Genomic DNA, 11,648 nt, shown 5'->3' with positions numbered 1-11,648 from the left:
TTGCAACCCCATGGACCAGGCGGCAGCAATTCCTGAGCAGGAGCATAGAAGGTTTTCTTATGTGACAGAAACTGAAGCTAGTTGCAAAACGGGAGGGTTGCTCAAACTGACGTTACACCGGCCTCCAGCGCTCAAAGGAGACTTTTCTCAGGGCTGCCCCTCCTCGTACCCCAGCTGGGCAGAGACTGGGATGCGGGGGAGGGGGAAAGCTGCTCTCTTGAGACAGTCCCGCTGAAGCCCAGGCGCATGGCGGAGGGAGCCGGGCTGGAAGCCAGAGGGCAATCGGGCCCCCGCTGGGTTAGCAGGCTTAAAACCCGGAGCAGATGCACTCACCTTGCAAAGGAGCAGAGCAGGGATCTTGAATAAGTGTCAACAGGAGGGGAGGGATAGCTGAGGGGCTTGAGCACTGGCCTGCTAAACCCAGGGTTGTGAGCTCAACTCCAGGTGGGGATTTAGTGGGGGATGAGTCCTGCATTGAGCAGGGGATTTTACTAAGATGATGCTTAAAAAAAAAGTGTACACTACAGAGTTTAGGCATAGAAGTTTCTGGTGGTCAGGGAATAAGGTTACAGATTATTGAGAGGGTGCAAAATTTGGTTTAAGATCAGGTGGTATAAGGAATACACCATCTGCAATAGCCCCGATTGGAAGTAAAAGGTTAACGGGTCAATGTACAGACACTGAGATAGGAGGGTAAGTTGTTCATATGATGGCTATGTTCAGGTGTGGAGTATAACGAGTGGATACAATGATGAGGCTGGATTGACCCTCATTTGGTGAGATTTAATGTTCAGTGAGCTTACGGCTCCAGTTCATACAGTACAACGGAAAAAAGTCTCTCGGTCATTGAGATTCTATCTGCCAGCCAGGGTGCAACCCGGCATTGTACCTGCTGCTTGGTCTGCCTCTGCTACAAAGTAGCTCACCTCAGATCCTCGGGGTTCGGTGAGCTGCAGCAAACCTGACCTGATACACGAGAACAGCTTTAAACAGCGCCGTCTCTGCCTGTGCAACCAACGAACTAACCAACCATTTCCCCAACAGCCCGGAAAGGCTTCATCCCTCATACTAATGATTGAAAAGACTCACCGCAGAAAAAATCCCCGCCCCCAGGAGCTGCCCCGCCCCCACTCTGTGCCAGAGCCCTGCCTCCAGGAGCTGACCCGCCCCCACTCTGTGCCAGAGCTCCGTCCCCAGGAGCTGCCCCACCTCCAATCTCTGGTTTTTCTTCTCCTGGCTCCTGCTTCCTTCTTCCCAGCACCCACCGCTCCCAGTTGCTCCCGTCCTGTGTCTGCAAACACCAGCCTTGGGCAGGCTGCAGCGCTCGCTGGGGTTGTCTCCAGTGGCTGAAGTTGGCTCCATCTCTGCTTCACCTGGGAGGGGAGAGGAGATGGTCACATAGTGTGAAAGCAGAATTAGGGGGTGGGGAAAGAAGGGCTGTTTGGAAAGGTGGGTTTTTGCGAGAGGGGAGGGTGATCCAGCTGGAGTTAGATGAAGTTGGGCGGCAGAGGCTCAGAGAAATTGAGGGGAACCCCGTGGGTGTCCCAGTGTTGGCCAGGGTTTGTACAGCACCTTGCACAATATGGGGTCCCTATCTCAATCATGGTCGGTGCACCTGGGAGCCCTGATGTCTGTTTCCTGATCATAGGAACTGGGAATGGATAGAGGGAAAACCTCAGTACCTGAAGGGTTAATTCAGCCCTGTGTGCAATCCCCACTGGGTGGCGCTGCTGCTCTTATGAGGAGTTGACTTAGTAGACAAACATAGCAATCCTAGTCCCATAGGGCCTAGTGGTCAGGATTCCTGGTTTTCAACAAGTGACTGGGGTTCAATTCCCAGTGTGGGAATAATGCAGAGCTTTTGCTCGGAGGGGATGGGGAGGGATCCTGGAGGCAGGGCATTTGGACAATGCTGGAAGGGGATCCCAGAAGTGGGAGTGGGGGGCAGAGGTCTGAGGGGAGATCACGGAAGGCTCCCGGCAGTGTGGGAAGTGGATAGGATGGAGAGCCCAGGCCTGGCATGGGGGCTGGGAAGACTGACTCTGTCCTTCTAAACTCACCACTGGCAGACTCAGCAGGACTGGAAGAATTACGTGTTTGTTGGTAAATGTCAATTGCTGTGTAAACACACAGCCCAATGGCAAAATATTTCCATCGATAATAATCAAAATTGACAGATGGGCAAAGTAAGAAACATGCTGCTTGAGAACGTGTCCTGTTCTAATCCTATAGGGGTCCCGCCTGCCTGTGGGTGTTTCATTTCCCTCCCTATTTTCACACAGAGAGACAATTTCCTTTGCATGGATCCATGAACAGCAAAATCTTCCTGTGTCTCTTCTCTGAGCCGGGAAATTCGATTCCATTGAAACCTTCTCTCCTGCAATGGCAATGGTCAAACAGAGGGGAAGTGGCCACTTTTCCCCGGCAGTGAGATATTCATGCTCCTCTTTCTTCATGCTGCTGCTGTTATTCCATGAATCGTCAAGGATGGAATAAAAAGCTGAGTTTACTCCAGGGTGAGGAAAGAAAGGAGCCACCAACTCCCCGAAAAATCTCGGTGCCCCAGAGAAAAGCTGCCCCTGCTATTGGAATAACTGATGTGCTGGCGATATGATGGGAAAGGGACTGTCTGAATTATCCAGGCAGGGAATGAACAAGCTACAGCAATGTCATTAACCACAAATATCAGAGGGGTAGTCATGTTCGTCTGGATCTGTAAAAGCAGCAAAGAATCCTGTGGCACCTTATAGACTAACAGATGTTTTGGAGCATGAGCTTTCGTGGGTGAATACCCACTTCGTCAGATGCATGTAGTGGAAATTTCCAGGGGCAGGTGTATATATATGCAAGCAAGAAGCAGGCTGGAGATAACGAGGTTAGTTCAATCAGGGCGGATGAGGCCCTCTTCAAGCAGTTGAGGTGTGAAAACCAAGGGAGGAGAAACTGCTTTTGTGATTGGCAAGCCATTCACAGTCTTTGTTTAATCCTGAGCTGATGATGTCAAATTTGCAGATGAACTGAAGCTCAGCAGTTTCTCTTTGAAGTCTGGCCATGAAATTTTTTTGCTGCAGGATGGTCACTTTAAGATCTGCTATTATGTGGCCAGGGAGATTGAAGTAGAACACACAATAGCAGATCTGTAGCGCATTACTGAAGATGCTCTAAACTGATGGGAGAGAGCTGCCCCATCTGTGTAGTTAATCCACCTCCCTGAGAGGCGGTAGCTCTGTCAGTGAGGGAAGCTATATCAGTGGGTGTGCAAGCCGTGGTGCCTACATGTATATATAAAGGTTAATCAAACCCCATTTTTAAAACCATTCATGGTCTGGGAATGGAAAAGGAGCTGGTTGAAGCAGGGTCTGTTCTTCAAAGTCCCTAAGATCGCAGACTCTAACAGAGCTTTGTTATGGGGGTATAGCTCAGTGGTAGAGTGTTTGACTGCAGATCAAATCATCCAAGTATCCCTTTAGAAGCCTTTTTAAATGAAAACATTCATATCCATTTCCATTATGTTCAGGAGATCCACTGAATGGGGAGCTTGAAATGAATTTGACCATTCAGCATTTTCCTGAGCAAATGAATAAAAACTCAGCTAAGCTGTCCAGCAGCTGAAATCACTTCCAATCCTCTAAGTGTCTAGTTTATGTTTTCATCAATTAAACAAAGGGATCATAGGAATGTACATTTGCAGATCCCTCTTCTCCAGGGCTGTGTTGTGCAGAAGAACAAGAATCACATCCAGTTGCAGTTCAGGAGTCTGATGAGCAAAGGCAACTTGGTGCAGGCTAAAGTCACCAGCACTTTGGCTCCTTCCCAGTCAGCCAGCAGCTGGGCCCCCAGGACAAGGCATGAGAAGAAGACAGTGGCTGTGAGCAGGAAAATAGCCACCGAGAAGCTGCTAAAGCTGTCAAGATCCCCAGGGAGGTCACCATACCCATGTCTAGAATGTGGTTGTGGAGATTAATGGAAGGAGGAGGCACACGTCAGAGCGCTAGGGGGGGGCTCCCGTCAGGGCCCTCATGGGGCTCTGGGTGATCACTACTTCCCACCAACCAACACAGATGGAATGAGGTTGAGTAGTGTCAAAGGTAAATAATATTGAAAATAGTCACAAGCACATGCAACACTACTATTACTGATTGCCCAGCAACTTTATATGTATTGTAACCACCCCCAACAAATACAATTCTCTATGTAATACTAATACACTGATTCACTAAATTTCACTAACCTGAACCTACCTATAACCTTATATAAGAACTGATAAACTTTAACTTACTTTTATGATAAACTTGATGATAACTTATACTGAAGACAGGCACAGCGACTTGTAAAGCTATTATGGTTTATAAACTACTTGCTTCACCAGTGAAGGACATAAATCCACACCGTGTAGAGGTCAAGCATAGGAGTTTATTACACACAGCGCTGATGGAGTGTCACCTTGCTTATTAGGCTCGGAGACACTGTCAATCAATTGATTACAATAGAATATATAGATTTTCCATGGGCAGGGGAAAGTGACAGGGTAGGCAGTGCCACACCCTGGGATAGATTTTGCAGCAAGACAAGATAGCACATTAGCCAATGGCTAACAGGTTATATAATGTCTCCGCCCATGGTCTCAAGTTAGCAAGTTAACATTTAATGAATACTTTGATAAAATGTTATTAGTTTAAAATATACATGTTGAATTCTGATTTGGGGTCCATAGGAATGGAGCAACTCCTTTGATTGTCCACTAGGTACATTCCTAGGGGTTAAAGCAAAGAAACAGTGAAAGTATATGGCAATAAAGATTGTTTTCTGTGTATCTAAAGGCAGGCATTAGTCCCTTGGAAGGGAGGTGGAAGGATGCCGTATCTTATACTGACATGTGCCAACTTTTCATAAATTCAAGGTTGGATCTGTGGGAAGAACGTCTCCCTACAGAAGAAACAAACACAATAGAAACAGAGATTCTTTGTTCAGTCTGTAACTCTGAATAAGACACAATTCTTCAGTTCTTAGCTCCAACACCTGGGAATTTGCTGACCAGGTCTATCTTAGCAAGCAAGGCTTTCTGTTTACCCCAGCTTTCTCTTAGCTGATCACTATTTGCTAGGCCTCTGGTTCCTTGACCATACTCTAGACTTTGGGTCTGGAAAAGAGCTGGCACAATCCATAGACCAGGTTGTTATATAATGCACATGGATTTGAACCCTTCACATCCAGTAATGGCAAAGTTCTTGGTTCAGGATAGTAGCAGTGATGGAATAAACTGCAGGTTGAAATCAAGTCTCTGGGGTCCATCCACAGCTGGGATGGGTCATTCAGTCCTTTGTACAGAGCTTCATTTTGTAGCAAAGTCCCTCCAGAGGAATGAAGCAGGATTGAAGACAAGATGGAGATGAGGCATCAGCCTTTTCTAGTCTCTTGCCATGTGGTCTTTGCTTTCTTTGTCCCAAGGACACTCTATCCAGCACGTGGCATAGAAAAAACTGAGTTCCGTCCATAGGCAGGTCCTGCAAACTTTGCTTAGTCACAAGGCATATCTGCCTTCTCTCAATGGGTCAATTGTATAGCTGATGGTCCTTAATGGGCCATCAAGTAGGCTAGGCAGAACTGATACCAACTTGTCTGGCTGGGGAGTTCCCTGGAAGCATAGCACAAGTTTGAAATACGGACAGCATAAAGCCAATTTTCATAATATCAACTACAAAAATGATACACATCTAGAGATAGCATCATTATAATCAGCCAATCAGAACCTCTCCATAGATCCCTTACACCACAACCTTTCTACAATATTGGCTGCAAACATAGAACAGTGGTCGCAATGGTGATCTATACAGTTACAGATTATGTCAATAAGGTCAGAGGAGGTGACACAGCATCAGTGAGACTGATATTGGAATACTACCTCCAGTTTTGGTGTCCTCATTTAAAAAAGATGTTGTGAAATTGGAGCTGGGGCAGCAAAGAGCCACCAAAAGTTCTGAGGGCTGGAGAAAAATGCCTTCTAGTGAGCTATTGAAAGAGCTCAACCTGTTTAGCTTATCAAAGAAGATTGAAAGGTGACTTCATTGAAGTCTTCAAGGGCCTTAATGGAGAGAAAATATTGGGTATTAAAAGGCTCTTTAATCAAGCAGAGAAAGGCATAACAAGACCCAATGGCTGGAAGGTGAAAAGAGACACATTCAGATTACAAGTAAGGCACAAATATTCATCAGCGAGGACAATTCATCACAGGAACAAGCTACCAAGGAAAGTGATGGATTCTCCATCTCCTGATGTCATTTAATGAAAACTAGATGCCTTTCTGGAATGAGTTTGCACCAAAAGTAGCTCTTGTGTCATACAGGAGGCCTGTGATATGCAGGGGGTCAGATTAGATGCTCTAATGATCTCTTCTGGACATAAAGTCGACTAATTTCTGAAAAACTGAGTGTAGCGTTGGGAGCAGCATCTGATGTTTTTCTGTATAGCCAGCTAGCTTCCTAGAACGAATGCTCCTTGAGTGGGGTGACCACAGGGAGTAGCTCAAACCTCCAAAGTGTCTGGCCGAGGCAGGACATTAGCACAGCAAGGGAGGGCTGTGGCAGTGACATCACAAAGGCCTTTTGGAGGACCTCAGACTATTGGTCAAAGGTGGTGGGGAGGTGGTGACCTCACAGAGAGATGCTGACATCAGCCAGGCAGGAAAGGGGCGAGGGACCAGGGAAACCTCAGAGACCCCTGTGGGTTTGCTTCAGCAAGTCTCCTTCTCCAGGTCTCTCTTTGAGGACTGAGAGAGTATTCGGGTTCACGTATGTGAGCGCCAGGAGGAACCTCTTTCGAGTTTTCCCCTTCCCTTTTCCTGATTTTACTAGAAAACAACTGTCCCTGTTTGGAAGGTAAGAGCCTCCTCGAGGTTTGAAACCTGTTCAGTCTGATCTATCTGGTGACAGTTGAATTCTAGGCATGGAAAACATGAGCTTAAGGAGGCTGAATTTTATTCTGCACCTGGGATTTTGTCCCATAGAATCACTGGGGACATTAGGGTTTTTCCTTTTTGTTTCACCTTTTCCTCCGTCTATCCCTCCCTCCTTTCTCCTTCTCTCTTGCTTCTTTTCTCCTTTCACCTGTTTCCCTCCCAACACCAGGAGCGGGCTGTTTGTGTGTGTGTGTGTGTGTTACAGGGGAGTGCTCGGCAGCTCCCACTCTGGGAGGTCCACCCAAAAATGGGGGCTGAAATAGTGCTCGGGCAGTGATCCCCACCAGTGACCTGTGCCATCTTTTGGGCTCTCTGGTGAGAAACCTCAGCCTCCCGTCCTCAGTCTCTACACTGATTGGCAGAGCAGGGGGTTACTGACAGGGAGGAGACTCAGGTTCTTGTTCTTCTCTTTTAAAACCAAGTAAATAAGTCATAACCACTTATATGTTTGATGAATTTTGCTGCTTCTCTGCATTAATGGTCTCTGAGCAGTTCCTGATTCTCTCTAACATTGCAGTTCTCCTCAAATACTTGCTGAATAATTACTGAGCATTGTTGTTGGTCTGGAGCTCATCCGACAGAACTTTATTCAGGTCATTCAATGTCTGAAATTCAAGATGCGATGGTTAATTTGAAAGTCAGGGCTCTTGGGTCCTGTTCCCAACTCTGCCAGTGACTGGCTGTGTGACCTAAGACAAGTCAGTTCTCCTTTCTCAGCCTTAGCTTCTCCCTCTTTCAAGTAGGGATAATAATGATCCTCTCCTACCTACCTCTCGGTGGGTGGAGGATGGGGATCCATTGAAGAATGTCATGAGGAGTAGTGTGTAATATAAGGTGTCCTATCACGTTTACTCAGAGCAGATTATGACATAATAGAATAGCTGAAATAGTATTTTTTATTTGTATTTCTTTATTTTGAAATTGTTAAGAGCAACAACGACTTAGCTCAAACTGAAGCATCTTTTCTAATTTTTGAGATCTTAGTGTCTCCCCTTTGGTTGCGAAGAGACAATTTAACACACTGTGACAAACAGGAGATGCTTTTGTTCTGCAACAAAATATTTTTGCAAAGAACTTTCATCTCATTTGTTTTGATTTTGAGAAACAAACTGGTTTAGTCTGAAGGGGATTTTCTGACTGAAATGGTTTCAATGAAATTTCCTGCCATTTCGATTCCTGGGCTCTATCCCTGCCTCTGGGGGGTGGTTTGCTGTTTGTTAAAACAGGAGTCAGGACTGGTGGCTTCTCTTTCTGGCTCTGCCACCGCCTTGCTGTGGAGTCCCTTGGGTAGGTCACTTCCCTTCTCTGTACCTCAGGCTCCTCCCCATCTGTCCAATGCGAACAGGGACAATTCTCGAACTCTGGGCAGTCGTGAGCCTGAGTGAGATAAGGGGTGTTAAAGCCCTCTGTGAAGGAGAAAGGGGAGTTTCACGGTGTTTAGCACCAAGGAATTCTAAAGTTTGCTAAAATGTCTAGTCTGTGGAAACAAGAAATGGTCGGGCCAAACTTTTTAACCACTGCCTTTTTTAAAGCCCATTCAGGGATGTGAGTCCCTGTCTCTTAGGCGCCTGGGGTTCTTTACCAGCAGGAGTTTCTGCCTCTGTTTTTGTGGCCTTAACAAACCAGCTGTTGTGCCCCAGTTCTTGTCTGAGATCTCTGAAAAAGAACATCTTCCCATCCATGAACAAGACAGAACCTATCTTTAAAAGGGGAACAGAAACCCCTGGGACTTGCAGACTAGCTGGCCTCACTTCCACAGTTGGAGAGATACTGGAATACGTTCTTAAACAATCAGTTTGTCAGCAGCACCTACAGGATACTTTGGTTCTTAGGACTAGTGAGCATGGATTTGTCAAGAACAAATCATTCCAAACCAATCCTCTTTCCTTCTTCGGCAGGGTTCCGGGCCTAGCGGAGATGGGTAAACAGTAGATGGGATCTATCTCGGTGTTACTAAGGCTTTTGACACAGGCCCTTCTTAGGAAAGGCACAGTCTGGAAGAGAAAAAGTAATGCCAAAGAGGACATCAGAAGTACAATTTTTAAAGATATCAGGAGTAGTTTATTATCTGACCAGGGCCTTGAACCCTGGACCATCAGATTAAAAGTCTGACACACTACCAGCTGAGTTCGCCAAGCTCACAGCAAGAGAAATACAAGTTATGCAGAGGAGAAACTAGTCAAGAAAAAGGCAAATGGATACAATATGGGAAACCTGCTGCTCTGTCTCTCTTCCCAGCCCTGGCCTGGCTTGGTATTAGTGCAGGTTAAAAAGACAGGGAAATATTGGCATCTACCAACCTTTCATAGCTTTACAAGACTCAGGCACAGTACAGAGGTGCCCATCTGCAAGAGCCGAATGGCTGGATTGGCTAATGCAACCAGCAGAGGTCCAGGGCACACTGGGATATAGAGCCAAGTGTCCATCACCATCATTATTTCAAAGGGATAATGATAATGATGGGAAGGTTCACAATTGACTCAGTTGTTGCATACAAAGGTGCACGTTTGGCAGTTACATTGGGAAATTCTGGCTCCTTCTCAGGCTCACGTTGGCCACCCTGGTCTAGATGTAGAAGTTACAACACTGAAACTTGAAAGAGGGGCCAATTTCCCCATAATTTCCCACCTTCACATCCAAACACGATGACTTTCTGAATGAACCCGCCTCTTTCAGCCAGAAGATCTTGGGGTGGGTGTAGGAGTCACTGGGTAAAATTCTCTGCACTCTGCTCTGGATCAGGTCAGAGCAGAGGTACCTAGTGATCTAGTCTGGCTGTAAAATCTATATATCGACCCCAAATATGGTGTAAAATTAATCCTCAGGAATGGCTGTTCCCCACCCAGAACCCAGAACCCCTTAAAGCCGGGCTCACCCGAGGGAGGAGGACGGGGCTGGGTGGCCGGGCACAGCGGGAGTTCGGGGGTGACAAGGAGCCGGTTACAAGGCTCATCGGACACCCCCAGAAACCAGCTCACACCCAGACGGGGGGTTCCAGCCCCAGCGAACAAGGGGCGCCGGGAACATCCCCGCGGTGCAGACAAATGTACCAAGTCACCGGCCAGAGACAGACCCGGCACTGACCTGCCCCCCCGTCCTCGGCCTCCGCCCCCAGCGCTCCCGCCCCCGCCCCGATCAGCTGCTTTGTGCTTTGTATGACTCTGCATGTGGATTTTACAGTGCGTTGGAAATATGTTGCATTGCTTGCCAAAATGATCACTTTTGGCTGGTGCTGGATTCCCAGTCTCCTTGTTGTTGGGACAGGAGAAAGAAAGGGTTGTTATCCTTGTTGTGTGAATCAAGAGCAGCACAATTGTGCTTGGCAGACCCCAATTGAGGGACTCACTTTCAATTCAATAGCACTTGCTAGGCAGGGGACAAGGGTTCCAGGGCCAAGTGGGCTGGGGTCCCAATACTAAAATTTAGGGGTTAAACCAACTTTAGGACAGGGTGGCAGTGGAGGGATGAGTGATTTTCTAGACAACACAGTGAGTACGGTGCCTTCTTATTTTCCCCCTTTTCAATTCAGGATGGCAGGTGAACTCTACAGAGGCACCTCTGGGCTTGCACTGACTAAGGACAACAGCTGTGAGTGGAGTGCCGGAGGGGGCTCATGTTTAAGGACTTTTGGTTGCTGGACTTACAAACCGTAGGGATAAGGACACTGCCCAGCTTATATGGGGGTGGGTCTTTCCCTCGTGGTTTATGTTTATGTGTTGGGGCTGCTGACATGACTTCTGCTAACCCTGGGCTTACATTGCAATGTAGACATATCCTAAGAGGGCATCTATACTGTGATAAAACCCCGCTGACTTGGATGATCTGATTTGGGCTCCTGGGGCTCAGACTGGAGCCCAGGCTTGGAAACCCTCACCCCTTGGGGGGGGGTCTCGGAGGCTGGGCTGAAGCTCAAGTGTCTACACTGTAATCACAAGCCCCACAAGCCTGAATCAACTGACTCAGGGTTTGAGAATAGTGACTTGGGTGTGTTAATGGCAGTGTAGACATAATGCTCGGCTATGTCTACACTGCAATGAAACACCCATGGCTGTTCTGTGCCAGCTCAGGCTCCCGAGACTTTGGCCGTGGGATGGTAAATTTGCACTGTAGACATCTCAGCTCAAGCTCAATATTGGGCTCTGGGAGCCCTCAAGGTTGGGAGGGAGTTTAGCAAGCAAAAAAGGTAAAATGGCAGTGGAGTAATACCGTGGACTCAATGGCATTTCCCCATTGGTCTGTCTGCTTTGGGGCAGGGATAATAACACGTCCTGCTGCTTTCATTATTTCTAAGGGTGGTTTAGGATTTTCATTCTCACACACGGTGCACGAAGCAGGGCTCAACCCTCCGTGCAAACTAAATGAGCTGCTCACAAATTCTGGCAGCCACAATGAGCCATTCAGTGTGAGAGCCCAGACCTGCCCCTGTCCCAGAGGGTCATCTGTGAGAGGCTGGACCACTGACCTATCAGCTCTTAACTCCCAAACCTTCAGTAATTCTGTTATCAGTGCCTGTGAGCATAATTTAAACTGCCATACTGGGCTGGACCAAAGGCTCGTCAAGCTCTGGGTTTTGTCCATTGACAGTAGCCAATACCAGGTGCCCCAAGAGTTAATCAACAAGGCACCACTGGGAGTTGAACCCAGGATCTCCTGTTTACAAGGCAGGGGCTTTAACCAGCTAAGCCATGGTGCC

General features: G+C 47.4%; 1 non-coding gene across 1 annotated transcript; it reads right to left on the bottom strand.

The window, feature by feature from the left end:
* Nucleotides 1–11,574: 11,574 nt before the first annotated feature.
* Nucleotides 11,575–11,648, bottom strand: TRNAT-UGU. The gene has a single exon. It is a non-coding gene; the product is annotated as a tRNA-Thr (tRNA).

This window comes from Gopherus evgoodei, unplaced genomic scaffold, assembly GCF_007399415.2.
Source record: "Gopherus evgoodei ecotype Sinaloan lineage unplaced genomic scaffold, rGopEvg1_v1.p scaffold_110_arrow_ctg1, whole genome shotgun sequence".
In the NCBI taxonomy this organism is placed as follows: Eukaryota; Metazoa; Chordata; order Testudines; family Testudinidae; genus Gopherus; species Gopherus evgoodei.
The sequence above is the reverse complement of the archived record's forward strand: the minus strand, read 5'-3'. Positions and strand labels throughout refer to the sequence as shown.